The sequence below is a fragment of the Camelus dromedarius genome, unplaced genomic scaffold, assembly GCF_036321535.1.
Source record: "Camelus dromedarius isolate mCamDro1 unplaced genomic scaffold, mCamDro1.pat HAP1_SCAFFOLD_179, whole genome shotgun sequence".
Taxonomy (NCBI): Eukaryota; Metazoa; Chordata; class Mammalia; order Artiodactyla; family Camelidae; genus Camelus; species Camelus dromedarius.
In genome coordinates this window covers 1,724,834-1,740,782 of record NW_026989756.1, presented here as the reverse complement: position 1 = coordinate 1,740,782, position 15,949 = coordinate 1,724,834, and positions in this window count along the sequence as shown.

Below are 15,949 nucleotides of genomic sequence, written 5' to 3'. Positions count from 1 at the left end.
ATGGGGAGGTACTAGCTCCAACTCGGTTTTACAGTGAAAACTGCAGGAACTTCAAACCGGCACTAGGAAAGAGACTGAGAAAGCAGAAAAAAAGTGTCACCTGCAACACATTCCATTTGGTTCTAGATGAACGAACGTCTCTCCACTTGCTCAGTTCTGAGAGATAAGTGTGTGTGAAAGCTGCTCTTCACCTAGCTTGTTGGGAACACAAAGTTTCTTTTCAGTTGCAAACTCCATTCCATACATATATATGGGGAGGTACTAGCTCCAACTCGGTTTGACAGTTAAAACTGCAGGAAATTCAAACCGGCACTAGGAAACAGACTGAGAAAGCAGAGAAAAAGTGTCTCCTGTAACCCGTTCCCGTGGTGCTAGATGAACGAAGGTCTCTCCATTGCTCAGTTCTGAGAGAAAATTGTGTGTGAAAGCCGTCCTTCACCTAGCTTGTTGCGAACACAAAGTTTCTTTTCAGTTGCAAACTCCATTCCATACATATATATTTTGAGGTATAAGCTCCAACTCGATTTTACAGTGAACACTGCAGGAACTTCTAACCAGCACTAGGAAACAGACTGAGAAAGCATAGAAAAAGTGTCTCCTGCAACCCGTTCCCTTGGTGCTAGATGAACGAACGTCTCTCCACTTGCTCAGTTCCGAGAGATAAGTGTGTGTGAAAGCCGTCCTTCAACTAGCTTGTTGGGAACACAAAGTTTCTTTTCAGTTGCAAAATCCATTCCATACATATATATTGGGAGGTACTAGCTCCAACTGGTTTTGACAGTGAAAACTGCAGGAACTTCAAAACGGCACTAGGAAACAGACTGAGAAAGCAGAGAAAAAGTGTCCCCTGCAACCCGTTCCCTTGGTGCTAGATGAACGAACGTCTCTCCACTTGCTCAGTTCTGAGAGATAATTGTGTGTGAAAGCCGTTTTTCACCTAGCTTGTTCGGAACACAAAGTTTCTTTTCAGTTGCAAACTCCATTCCATTCATATATATGGGGAGGTACAAGCTCCAACTCGGTTTTACAGTGAAAAATGCAGGAATTTCAAACCGGCACTAGGAAACAGACTGAGAACGCAGAGAAAAAGTGTATCCTGCAACCCGTTCCCTTGGTGCTAGATGAACGAACGTCTCTCCACTTGCTCAGTTCCGAGAGGAAAATGTGTGTGAAAGCCGTCCTTCACATAGATTGTTGGGAACACAAAGTTTCCTTTCAGTTGCAAACTCCATTCCATACATATGTATGGGGAGGTACTAGCTCCAACTCGGTTTTACAGTGAAAACTGCAGGAACTTCAAACCGGCACTAGGAAACAGACTGAGAAAGCTGAGAAAAAGTGTCTCCGGCAACCCGTTCCCTTGGTGCTACATGAACGAACGTCTCTCCACTTGCTCAGTTCTGAGATATAAGTGTGTGTGAAAGCCGCCCTTCACCTATCATGTTGGGAACACAAAGTTTCTTTTCAGTTGCAAACTCCACTCCATCCATATATATGGGAGGTACTAGCTTCAACTCGGTTTTACAGTGAAAACTGCAGGAACTTCAAAACGGCACTAGGAAACAGACTGAGAAAGCAGAGAAATAGTGTCTCCTGCTACCCGTTCCCTTGGTGCTAGATTAACGAACGTCTCTCCACTTGCTAAGTTCTGAGAGATAAGTGAGTGTAATAGCCTTCCATCACCAAGCTTGTTGGGAACACAAAGTTTCTTTTCAGTTGCACACTCCATTCCATACATTTATATGGGGAGGTAGAAGCTCCAACTCGGTTTTACAGTGAAAACTGCAGGAACTTCAAACGGGCACAAGGAAACAGTCTGAGAAAGCAGAGAAAAATTGTCTCATGCAACTCGTTCCCTTGGTGCTAGATGAACGAACGTCTCTCCACTTGCTCAGTTCCGAGAGATAAGTGTGTGTGAAAGCCGTCCTTCACCTAGCTTGTTGGGAACACAAAGTTTCTTTTCAGTTGCAAACTCCATTCCATACATATATATGGGGAGGTACTAGCTCCAACTCCGTTTGACAGTGAAAACTGCAGGAACTTCAAACCGGCACTAGGAAACAGACTGAGAAATCAGAGAAAATGTGTCTCCTGCATCCCGTTCCCATGGTGCTAGATGAACGAACGTCTCTCCACTTGCTCAGTTCTGAGAGATAAGTGTGTGTGAAAGCCGTCCTTCACCAAGCTTTTTCGGAACACAAAGTTTCTTTTCAGTTGCAAACTCCATTCCATACATATATATGGGGAGGTACAAGCTCCAACTCGGTTTTACAGTGAAAACTGCAGGAACTTCAAACCGGCACTAGGAAACAGACTGAGAAAGCAGAGAAAAAGTGTCTCCTGCAACCCGTTCCCTTGGTGCTAGATGAACGAACGTCTCTCCACTTGCTCAGTTCTGAGAGATAAGTGTGTGTGAAAGCCTTCCTTCACCTAACTTGTTGGGAACACAAAGTTTCTTTTCAGTTGCAAACTCCATTCCATACATATATATGGGGAGGTACAAGCTCCAACTCGGTTTCACAGTGAAAACTGCAGGAACTTCAAACCGGCACTAGGAAACAGACTGAGAAAGCAGAGAAAATGTGTCTCCTGCAACCCGTTCCCTTGGTGCTAGATGAACGAACGTCTCCCCACTTGCTCAGTTCTGAGAGATAAGTGTGTGTGAAAGCCGTCCTTCACCTAGCTTGTTGGGAACACAAAGTTTCTTTTCAGTTGCAAACTCCATTCCAAACATATATATGGGGAGGTACAAGCTCCAACTCGTTTTCACAGTGAAAACTGCAGGAACTTCAAACCGGCACTAGGAAACAGACTGAGAAAGCAGAGAAAAAGTGTCTCCTGCAACCCGTTCCCTTGGTTCTAGATGAACGAACGTCTCTCCACTTGCTCAGTTCTGAGGGATAAGTGTGTGTGAAAGCCGTTCTTCAGCTAGCTTTTTGGGAACACAAAGTTTCTTTTCAGTTGCAAACTCCATTCCATACATATATATGGGGAGGTACAAGCTCCAACTCGGTTTGACAGTGAAAACTGCAGGAACTTCCAACCGGCACTAGGAAACAGACTGAGAAAGCAGAGAAAAAGTGTCTCCTGCAACCCGTTCCCTTGGTGCTAAATGAACGAACGTCTATCCACTTGCTCAGTTCTCAGAGATAAGTGTGTGTGAAAGCCGTCTTTCACCTAACTTGTTGGGAACACAAAGTTTATTTCAGTTGCAAACTCCATTCCATACATATATATGGGGAGGTACAAGCTCCAACTCGGTTTCACAGTGAAAACTGCAGGAACTTCAAACCGGCACTAGGAAACAGACTGAGAAAGCAGAGAAAATGTGTCTCCTGCAAACCGTTCCCTTTGTGCTAGATGAACGAACGTCTCTCCACTTGCTCAGTTCTGAGAGATAAATGTGTGTGAAAGCCGTCCTTCACCTAGCTTGTTGGGAACACAAAGTTTCTTTTCAGTTGCAAACTCCATTCCATACATATATATGGGGATGTACAAGCTCCAACTCGTTTTCACAGTGAAAACTGCAAGAACTTCAAACCGGCACTAGGAAACAGACTGAGAAAGCAGAGAAAAAGTGTCTCCTGCAAACAGTTCCCTTGATGCTAGATGAACGAACGTCTCTCCACTTGCTCAGTTCTGAGAGGTAATTGTGTGTTAAAGCCGTACTTCACCTAGCTTGTTGGGAACACAAAGTTTCTTTTCAGTTGCAAACTCCATTCCATACATATATATGGGGAGGTACAAGCTCCAACTCGGTTTCACAGTGAAAACTGCAGGAACTTCAAACCGGCACTAGGAAACAGACTGAGAAAACACAGAAAAAGTGTCTCCTGCAAACCGTTCCCTTGGTGCTAGATGAACGAACGTCTCTCCACTTACTCAGTTCTGAGAGATAAGTGTGTGTGAAAGCCGTCCTTCACCTAGCTTGTTGGGAACACAAAGTTTCTTTTCAGTTGCAAACTCCATTCCATACATATATATGGGGAGGTACAAGCTCCAATTCGGTTTCACAGTGAAAACTGCAGGATATTCAAACCGGCAATAGGAAACAGACTGAGAAAGCAGAGAAAATGTGTCTCCTGAAACCCGTTCCCTTGGTGCTAGATGAACGAACGTCTCTCCACTTGCTCAGTTCTGAGAGATAAGTGTGTGTGAAAGCCATCTTTCAACTAGCTTGTTGGGAACAAAAACTTTCTTTTCAGTTGCAAACTCCATTCAATACATATATATGGGGAGGTACTAGCTCCAACTAGGTTTTACAGTGATAACTGCAGGAACTTCAAACCAGCACTAGGAAACAGACTGAGAAAGCAGAGAAAAAGTGTCTCCTGCAAACCGTTCCCTTGGTGCTAGATGAACGAACGTCTCTCCACTTGCTCAGTTGTGAGAGATAAGTGTGTGTTAAAGCCGTCCTTCACCTAGCTTGTTGGGAACACAAAGTTTCTTTTCAGTTGCAAACCCCACTCCATACATATATATGGGGAGGTACTAGCTCCAACTCTGTTTTACAGTGAAAACTGCAGGAACTTCAAACCGGCACTAGGAAACAGACTGAGAAAGCAGAGAAAAAGTGTCTCCTGCAACCCGTTCCCTTGGTGCTAGATGAACGAACGTCTCTCCACTTGCTCAGTTCCGAGAGATTAGCGTGTGTGAAAGCCGTCCTTCACCTAGCTTGTTGGGAACACAAAGTTTCTTTTCAGTTGCAAACTCCATTCCATACATATATATGGGGAGGTACTAGCTCCAACTCGATTTGACAGTGAAAACTGCAGGAACTTCAAACCGGCACTAGGAAACAGACTGAGAAAGCAGAGAAAAAGTGTCTCCTGCAAACCGTTCCCTTGGTGCTAGATGAACGGACGTCTCTCCACTTGCTAAGTTCTGAGAGATAAGCGTGTGTGAAAGCCGTCCTTCACCTAGCTTTTTGGGAACACAAAGTTTCTTTTCAGTTGCAAACTCCATTCCATACATATATATGGGGAGGTACAAGCTCCAACTCGGTTTTACAGTGAAAACTGCAGGAACTTCAAACCGGCACTAGGAAACAGACTGAGAAAGCAGAGAAAAAGTGTCTCCTGCAACCCGTTCCCTTGGTGCTAGATGAACGAACGTCTCTCCACTTGCTCAGTTCTGAGAGATAAGTGTGTGTGAAAGCCGTCCTTCACCTAGCTTGTTGGGAACACAAAGATTCTTTTCAGTTGCAAACTCCATTCCATACATATATAAGGGGAGGTACTAGCTCCAACTCGGTTTGACAGTGAAAACTGCAGGAACTTCAAACCGGCACTAGGAAACAGACTGAGAAAGCAGAGAAAAAGTGTCTCCTGCAACCCGTTCCCTTTTTGCTAGATGACAAAACGTCTCTCCACTTGCTCAGTTCTGAGAGATATGTGTCTGTGAAAGCCGTCCTTCACGTAGCTTGTTGGGAACACAAAGTTTCTTTTCAGTTGCAAACTCCATTCCATACATATATATTGGGAGGTTCTAGCTCCAACTCAGTTTTACAGTGAAAGCTGCAGGAATTTCAAACCGGCACTAGGAAACAAACTGAGAAAGCAGAGAAAAAGTGTCTCCTGCAAACCGTTCCCTTGGTGCTAGATGAACGAACGTCTCTCCACTTGCTCAGTTCTGAGAGATAAGCATGTGTGAAAGCCGTTCTTCACCTAGCTTGTTGGGAACACAAAGTTTCTTTTCAGTTGCAAACTCCATTGCATAAATATATATGGGGAGGAACTAGCTCCAACTCAGTTTTACAGTGAAAACTGAAGGAACTTCAAACCGGCACTAGGAAACAAACTGAGAATGCAGAGAAAAAGTGTCTCCTGCAACCCGTTCCCTTGGTGCTAGATGAACGAACGTCTCTCCACTTGCTCAGTTCTGAGAGATAAGTGTGTGTGAAAGCCGTCCTTCACCTAGCTTGTTGGGAACACAAAGTTTCTTTTCAGTTGCAAACTCCATTCCATATTTATATATGGGGAGGTACAAGCTCCAACTCGGTTTTACAGTGAAAACTGCAGGAACTTCCAACCGGAACTAGGAAACAGACTGAGAAAGCAGAGAAAAATGTCTCCTGCAACCCGTTCCCTTGGTGCTAGATGAACGAACGTCTCTCCACTTGCTCAGTTCAGAGAGATAAGTGTGTGTGAAAGCCGTCCTTCACGTAGCTTGTTGGGAACACAAAGTTTCTTTTCAGTTGCAAACTCCATTCCATACATATATATTGGGAGGTTCTAGCTCCAACTCGGTTTTACAGTGAAAGCTGCAGGAACTTCAAACCGGCACTAGGAAACAAACTGAGATAGCAGAGAAAAAGTGTCTCCTGCAAACCTTTCCCTTGGTGCTAGATGAACGAACGTCTCTCCACTTGCTCAGTTCTGAGAGATAAGCATGTGTGAAAGCCGTTCTTCACCTAGCTTGTTGGGAACACAAAGTTTCTTTTCAGTTGCAAACTCCATTGCATAAATATATATGGGGAGGAACTAGCTCCAACTCATTTTTACAGTGAAAACTGAAGGAACTTCAAACCAGCACTAGGAAACAGACTGAGAATGCAGAGAAAAAGTGTCTCCTGCAACCCGTTCCCTTGGTGCTAGATGAACGAACGTCTCTCCACTTGCTCAGTTCTGAGAGATAAGTGTGTGTGAAAGCCGTCCTTCACCTAGCTTGTTGGGAACACAAAGTTTCTTTTCAGTTGCAAACTCCATTCCATCCATATATATGGGGAGATGGTAGCTCCAATTCCTTATTACAGTGTAAACTGCAGGAACTTCAAACCGGCAAGAGGAAACAGACTGAGAAAGCAGAGAAAAAGTGTCTCCTGCAACCCGTTCCCTTGGTGCTAGATGAACGAACGTCTCTCCAATTGCTCAGTTCCGAGAGATTAGCGTGTGTGAAAGCCGTCCTTCACCTAGCTTGTTGGGAACACAAAGTTTCTTTTCAGTTGCAAACTCCATTCCATACATATATATGGGGAGGTACTAGCTCCAACTCGATTTGACAGTGAAAACTGCAGGAACTTCAAACCGGCACTAGGAAACAGACTGAGAAAGCAGAGAAAAAGTTTCTCCTGCAAACCGTTCCCTTGGTGCTAGATGAACGAACGTCTCTCCACTTGCTCAGTTCTGAGAGATAAGCGTGTGTGAAAGCCGTCCTTCACCTAGCTTTTTGGGAACACAAAGTTTCTTTTCAGTTGCAAACTCCATTCCATCCATATATATGGGGAGGTGGTAGCTCCAATTCCTTATTACAGTGTAAACTGCAGGAACTTCAAACCGGCAAGAGGAAACAGACTGAGAAAGCAGAGAAAAAGTGTCTCCTGCAACCCGTTCCCTTGGTGCTAGATGAACGAACGTCTCTCCACTTGCTCAGTTCTGAGAGATAAGTGTGTGTGAAAGCCGTCCTTCACCTAGCTTGTTGGGAACACAAAGTTTCTTTTCAGTTGCAAACTCCATTCCATATTTATATATGGGGAGGTACAAGCTCCAACTCGGTTTTACAGTGAAAACTGCAGGAACTTCCAACCGGAACTAGGAAACAGACTGAGAAAGCAGAGAAAAATGTCTCCTGCAACCCGTTCCCTTGGTGCTAGATGAACGAACGTCTCTCCACTTGCTCAGTTCTGAGAGATAAGTGTGTGTGAAAGCCGTCCTTCACCTAGCTTGTTGGGAACACAAAGTTTCTTTTCAGTTGCAAACTCCATTCCATACATATATATGGGGAGGTACTAGCTCCAACTCGGTTTTACAGTGAAAACTGCAGGAACTTCAAACCGGCACTAGGAAACAGACTGATAAAGCAGAGAAAAAGTGTCTCCTGCAAACCGTTCCCTTGGTGCTAGATGAACGAACGTCTCTCCACTTGCTCAGTTCTGAGAGTTAAGTGTGGGTGAAAGCCGTCTTTCACCTAGCTTGTTGGGAACACAAAGTTTCTTTTCAGTTGCAAACTCCATTCCATCCATATATATGGGGAGGTACTAGCTCCAATTCTTTATTACAGTGTAAACTGCAGGAACTTCAAACGGGCAAGAGGAAACAGACTGAGAAAGGAGAGAAAAAGTGTCTCCTGCAACCCGTTCCCTTGGTGCTAGATGAACGAACGTCTCTCCACTTGCTCAGTTCTGAGAGATAAGTGTGTGTGAAAGCCGTCCTTCACCTAGCTTGTTGGGAACACAAAGTTTCTTTCAGTTGCATACTCCATTCCATATATATATATGGGGAGTTACAAGCTCCAACTCGGTTTTACAGTGACAACTGCAGGAACTTCCAACCGGAACTAGGAAACAGACTGAGAAAGCAGAGAAAAATGTCTCCTGCAACCCGTTCCCTTGGTGCTAGATGAACGAACGTCTCTTCACTTGCTCAGTTCTGAGAGAAAAGTGTGTGTGAAAGCCGTCCTTCACCTAGCTTGTTGGGAACACAAAGTTTCTTTTCATTTGCAAACTCCATTCCATACATATATATGGGGAGGTACTAGCTCCAACTCGGTTTTACAGTGAAAACTACAGGAACTTCAAACCGGCACTAGGAAACAGACTGAGAAAGCAGAGAAAAAGTGTTTCCTGCAACCCGTTCCCTTGGTGCTAGATGAACGAACGTCTCTCCACTTGCTCAGTTCTGAGAGATAAGTGAGTGTGAAAGCCGTACTTCAACTAGCTTGATGGGAACACAAAGTTTCTTTTCAGTTGCAAACTCCATTCCATACATATATATGGGTAGGTACAAGCTCCAACACGGTTTTACAGTGAAAACTGCAGGAACTTCAAACCGGCAATAGGAAACAGACTGAGAAATCAGGGAAAAAGTGACGCCTGCAACCAGTTCCCTTGGTGCTAGATGAACGAACGTCTCTCCACTTGCTCAGTTCTGAGAGATAAGTGTGTGTGAAAGCCGTCCTTCAACTAGCTTGTTGGGAACACAAAGTTTCTGTTCAGATGCAAACTCCATTCCATACATATATATGGGGAGGTTATAGCTCCAACTCGGTTTTACAGTGAAAACTGCAGGAACTTCAAACCGGCAGTAGGAAACAGACTGAGAAAGCAGAGAAATAGTGTCCCCTGCAACCCGTTCACTTAGTGCTAGATGAATGAACGTCTCTCCACTTGCTCAGTTCTGAGAGATAAGTGTGTGTGAAAGCCGTCCTTCACCTAGCTTGTTGGGTACACAAAGTTTCTTTTCAGTTGCAAACTCCATTCCATACATATATATGGGGAGGTACTAGCTCCAACTCGGTTTTACAGTGAAAACTGCAGGAACTTCAAACCGGCACTAGGAAACAGCCTGAGAAAGCAGAGAAAAATTGTCCCTGCAACCCGTTCCCTTGGTGCTAGATGAACGAACGTCTCTCCACTTGCTCAGTTCTGAGAGATAAGTGTGTGTGAAAGCCGTCCTTCAACTAGCTTGATGGGAACACAAAGTTTCTTTTCAGTTGCAAACTCCATTCCATACATATATATGGGGTGGTACTAGCTCCAACTCGGTTTTACAGTGAAAACTGCAGGAACTTCAAACCGGCACTAGGAAACAGACTGAGAAAGCAGAGAAAAAGTGTCTCCTTCAACCCGTTCCCTTGGTGCTAGATGAACGAACGTCTCTCCAATTGCTCAGTTCTGAGAGATAGGTGAGTGTGAAAGCCGTCCTTCACCTAGCTTGATGGGAACACAAAGTTTCTTTTCAGTTGCAAACTACATTCCATACATATATATGGGGAGGTACAAGCTCCAACACGGTTTTACAGTGAAAACTGCAGGAACTTCAAACCGGCACTAGGAAACAGACTGAGAAAGCAGGGAAAAAGTGACTCCTGCAACCAGTTCCCTTGGTGGTAGATGAACGAACGTCTCTCCACTTGCTCAGTTCTGAGAGATAAGTGTGTGTGAAAGCCGTACTTCAACTAACTTGTTGGGAACACAAAGTTTCTTTTCAGTTGCAAACACCATTCCATACATATATAAGAGGAGGTACCAGCTCCAACACGGTTTTACAGTGAAAACTGCAGGAACTTCAAACCGGCACTAGGAAACAGACTGAGAAAGCAGAGAAATAGTGACTCCTGCAACCCGTTCCCTAATTGCTAGATGAACGAACGTCTCTCCACTTGATCAGTTCTGAGAGATACGTGTGTGTGAAAGCCGTCCTTCACCTAGATTGTTGGGAACACAAAGTTTCTTTTCAGTTGCAAACTCCATTCCATACATATATATGGGGAGGTAGTAGCTCCAACTCGGTTTTACAGTGAAAAGTGCAGGAACTTCAAACCGGCACTAGGAAACTGATTGAGAAAGCAGAGAAAATGTGTCTCCTGCATTCCGTTCCCTTGGTGCTAGATGAACGAATGTCTCTCCACTTGCTCAGTTCTGAGAGATAAGTGTGTGTGAAAGCCGTCCTTCACCTAGCTTGTTGGGAACACAATGTTTCTTTTCAGTTGCAAACTCCATTCCATACATATATATGGGGAGGTACTAGCTCCAACTCGGTTTTACAGTGAAAACTGCAGGAACTTCAAACCGGCACTAGGAAACAGACTGAAAAATCAGAGAAATAGTGTCTCCTGCAACCCGTTCCCTTGGTGCTAGATGAACGAAAGTCTCTCCACTTGCTCAGTTCTGAGAGATAAGTGTGTGTGAAAGCCATCCTTCAACTAACTTGTTTTGAACACAAAGTTTCTTTTCAGTTACCAACTCCATTCCATACATATTTATGGGGATGTACTAGCTCCAAACTGTTTTACAGTGAAATCTGCAGGAACTTCAAACGGGCACTAGGAAACAGACTGTGGAAACAGAGAAAAAGTGACTCCTGCAACCAGTTCCCTTGGTGCTAGATGAACGAACGTCTCTCTACTTGCTCAGTTCTGAGAGATAAGTGTGTGTGAAAGCCGTCCCTCACCTAGCTTGTTGGGAACACAAAGTTTCTTTTCAGTTGCAAACTCCACTCCATCCATATATATGGGGAGGTACTAGCTCCAACTCGGTTTTACAGTGAAAACTGCAGGAACTTCAAACCGGCACTAGGAAACAGACTGAGAAAGCAGAGAAAAAGTGTCTCCTGCAAAACGTTCCCTTGGTGCAAGATGAACGAACGTCTCTCCACTTGCTCAGTTCTGAGAGATATGTGTGTGTGAAAGCCGTCCTTCATCTAGCTTGTTGGGAACACAAAGTTTCTTTTCAGTTGCAAACTCCATTCCATACATATATATGGGTAGGTACTAGCTCCAACTCGGTTTTACAGTGAAAACTGCGGAAACTTCAAACCGGCACTAGGAAACAGAATGAGAAAGCACAGAAAAAGTGTCTCCTGCAACCCGTTCCATTGGTGCTAGATGAACGAATGTCTCTCCACCTGCTCAGTTCTGAGAGATAAGTGTGTGTGAAAGCCGTCCTTCACCTAGCTTGTTGGGAACACAAAGTTTCTTTTCAGTTGCAAACTCCTCTCCATCATATATATGGGGAGGTACTATCTCCAACTCGGTTTGACAGTGAAAAATGCAGGAACTTCAAACCAGCACTAGGAAACAGACTGGGAAAGCAGAGAAAAAGTGTCCCCTGCAACACGTTCCCTTGGTGCTAGATGAACGAACGTCTCTCCGCTTGCTCAGTTCTGAGATAAATGTGTTTGAAAGCCGTCCTTCATCTAGCTTGTTGGGAACACAAAGTTTCTTTTCAGTTGCAAACACCACTCCATCCATATATATGGTGAGGTACTAGCTCCAATTCGGTTTGACAGTGAAAACTGCAGGAACTTCAAACCGGCACTAGGAAACAGACTGAGAAAGCAGAGAAAAAGTGTCCCCTGCAACCCGTTCCCTTGGTGCTAGATGAACGAACGTCTCTCCACTTGCTCATTTCTGAGAGATAAGTGTGTGTGAAAGCCGTCTTTCACCTAGCTTGTTGGGAACACAAAGTTTCTTTTCAGTTGCAAACTCCAATCCATACATATATATGTGGAGGTAGTAGCTCCAAATCTGTTTGACAGTGAAAACTGCAGGAACTTCAAACCGGCACTAGGAAACAGACTGAGAAAGCAGAGAAAAAGTGTCTCCTGCAACCCGTTCCCTTGGTGCTAGATGAACGAACTTCTCTCCACTTGCTAAGTTCTGAGAGATAAGTGTGTTTGAAAGCCGTCCTTCAACTAGCTTGTTGGGAACACAAAATTTCTTTTCTGTTGCAAACTCAACTCCATGCATATATATGGGGAGGTACCAGCTCCATCACGGTTTTACAGTGAAAACTGCAGGAACTTCAAACCGGCACTAGGAAACAGACTGAGAAAGCAGAGAAATAGCGTCTCCTGCAACCCGTTCCCTTGGTGCTAGATGAACGAACGTCTATCCACCTGCTCAGTTCTGAGAGATAAGTGTGTGTGAAAGCCGTCCTTCACCTAGCTTGTTGGGAACACAAAGTTTCTTTTCAGTTGCAAACTCCAATCCATACATATATATGGGGAGGTACAAGCTCCAACTCGTTTTGACAGTGAAAACTGCAGGAACTTCAAACCGGCACTAGGAAACAGACTGAGAAAGCAGAGAAAATGTGTCTCCTGCAAACCGTTCCCTTGGTGCTAGATGAACGAACGTCTCTCCACCTGCTCAGTTCTGAGAGATAAGTGTGTGTGAAAGCCGTCCTTCACCTAGCTTGTTGGGAACACAAAGTTTCTTTTCAGTTGCAAACTCCACTCCATCCATATAAAAGGGGAGGTACTAGCTCCAACTCGGTTTTACAGTGAAAACTGCAGGAACTTCAAACCGGCACTAGGAAACAGACTGAGAAAGCAGAGAAAAAGTGTCTCCTGAAAAAGTTCCCTTGGTGCTAGATGAACGAAATTCTCTCCACTTGCTCAGTTCTGAGAGATATGTGTGTGTGAAAGCCGTCCTTCACCTAGCTTGTTGGGAACACAAAGTTTCTTTTCAGTTGCAAACTCCATTCCATACATATATATGGGTAGGTACTATCTCCAACACGGTTTTACAGTGAAAACTGCGGAAACTTCAAACCGGCACTAGGAAACAGACTGAGAAAGCACAGAAAAAGTGTCTCCTGCAACCCGTTCCATTGGTGCTAGATGAACGAACGTCTATCCACCTGCTCAGTTCTGAGAGATAAGTGTGTGTGAAAGCCGTCCTTCACTTAGCTTGTTGGGAACAGAAAGTTTCTTTTCAGTTGCAAACTCCAATCCATACATATATATGGGGAGGTACAAGCTCCAACTCGTTTTGACAGTGAAAACTGCAGGAACTTCAAACCGGCACTAGGAAACAGACTGAGAAAGCAGAGAAAAAGTGACTCCTGCAAACCGTTCCCTTGGTGCTAGATGAACGAACGTCTCTCCACCTGCTCAGTTCTGAGAGATAAGTGTGTGTGAAAGCCGTCCTTCACCTAGCTTGTTGGGAACACAAAGTTTCTTTTCAGTTGCAAACTCCACTCCATCCATATAAAAGGGGAGGTACTAGCTCCAACTCGGTTTTACAGTGAAAACTGCAGGAACTTCAAACCGGCACTAGGAAACAGACTGAGAAAGCAGAGAAAAAGTGTCTCCTGCAACCCGTTCCCTTGGTGCTAGATGAACGAAATTCTCTCCACTTGCTCAGTTCTGAGAGATAAGTGTGTGTGAAAGCCGTCCTTCACCTAGCTTGTTGGGAACACAGAGTTTCTTTTCAGTTGCAAACTCCACTCCATCCATATATATGGGGAGGTAATAGCTCCAACACGGTTTTACAGTGAAAACTGCAGGAACTTCAAACCGGCACTAGGAAACAGACTGAGAAAGCAGAGAAAATGTGTCTCCTGCAACCCGTTCCATTGGTGCAAGATGAACGAACGTCTCTCCACTTGCTCAGTTCTGAGAGATAATTGTGTGTGAAAGCCGTCCTTCACCTAGCTTGTTGGGAACACAAAGTTTCTTTTCAGTTGCAAACCCCATTCCATACATATATATTTGGAGGTAGAAGCTCCAACTCGGTTTTACAGTGAAAACTGCAGGAATTTCAAACCGGCACTAGGAAACAGTCTGAGAAAGCAGAGAAAAAGTGCCTCCTGCAAAACGTTCCCTTGGTGCTAGATGAACGAACGTCTCTCCACTTGCTCAGTTCTGAGAGATAAGTGTGTGTGAAAGCCGTCCTTCACCTATCTTGTTGGGAACACAAAGTTTCTTTTCAGTTGCAAACTCCATTCCATACATATATATGGGGAGGTACAAGCTCCAACTCGGTTTTACAGTGAAAACTGCAGGAACTTCAAACCGGCACTAGGAAACAGACTGAGAAAGCAGAGAAAAAGTGACTCCTGCAACCCGTTCCCTTGGTGCTAGATGAACGAACGTCTCTCCACTTGCTCAGTTCTGAGAGATAAGTGTGTGTGAAAGCCGTCCTTCACCTAGCTTGTTGGGAACACAAAGTTTCTTTTCAGTTGCAAACTCCATTCCATACATGTATATGGGGAGGTACTAGCTCCAACTCGGTTTTACAGTGAAAACTGCAGGAACTTCAAACCGGCACTAGGAAACAGACTGAGAAAGCAGAGAAAAAGTGTCTCCTGCAACCCGTTCCCTTGGTGCTAGATGAACGAACGTCTCTCCACTTGCTCAGTTCTGAGAGATAAGTGTGTGTGAAAGCCGTCCTTCACCTAGCTTGTTGGGAACACAAAGTTTCTTTTAAGTTGCAAACTCCATTCCATACATATATATGGGGAGGTACTAGCTCCAACTCGGTTTGACAGTGAAAACTGCAGGAACTTCAAACCGGCACTAGGAAACAGACTGAGAAAGCAGAGAAAAAGTGTCTCCTGCAACCCGTTCCCTTGGTGCTAGATGAACGAACGTCTCTCCACTTGCTCAGTTCTGAGAGATATGTGTGTGTGAAAGCCGTCCTTCACCTAGCTTTTTGGGAACACAAAGTTTCTTTTCAGTTGCAAACTCCATTCCATACATATATATTTGGAGGTAGAAGCTCCAACTCGGTTTTACAGTGAAAACTGCTGGAACTTCAAACCGGCACTAGGAAACATTCTGAGAAAGCAGAGAAATAGTGTCTCCTGCAACCCGTTCCCTTGGTGCTAGATGAACGAACGTCTCTCCACTTGCTCAGTTCTGAGAGATAAGTGTGTGTGAAAGCCGTCCTTCACCTAGCTTGTTGTTAACACAAAGTTTCTTTTCAGTTGCAAACTCCATTCCATACATATATATGGGGAGGTACAAGCTCCAACTCGGTTTTACAGTGAAAACTGCAGGAACTTCAAACCGGCACTAGGAAACAGACTGAGAAAGAAGAGAAAAAGTGTCTCCTGCAACCCGTTCCCTTGGTGCTAGATGAACGAACGTCTCTCCACTTGCTCAGTTCTGAGAGATAAGTGTGTGTGAAAGCCGTCCTTCACCTAGCTTGTTGGGAACACAAAGTTTCTTTTCAGTTGCAAACTCCATTCCATACATATATATGGGGAGGTACAAGCTCCAACTCGGTTTTACAGTGAAAACTGCAGGAACTTCAAACCGGCACCAGGAAACAGACTGAGAAAGCAGAGAAAAAGTGTCTCCTGCAACCCGTTCCCTTGGTGCTAGATGAACGAAAGTCTCTCCACTTGCTCAGTTCTGAGAGATAAGTGTGTGTGAAAGCCGTCCTTCACCTAGCTTTTTGGTAACACAAAGTTTCTTTTCAGTTGCAAACTCCATTCCATACATATATATTTGTAGGTAGAAGCTCCAACTCGGTTTTACAGTGAAAACTACAGGAACTTCAAACCGGCACTAGGAAACAGTCTGAGAAAGCAGAGAAAAAGTGTCTCCTGCAACCCGTTCCCTTGGTGCTAGATGAACGAACGTCTCTCCACTTGCTCAGTTCTGAGAGATAAGTGTGTGTGAAAGCCGTCCTTCACCTAGCTTGTTGGGAACACAAAGTTTCTTTTCAGTTGCAAACTCCATTCCATACATATATATTTGGAATAAGAAGCTCCAACTCG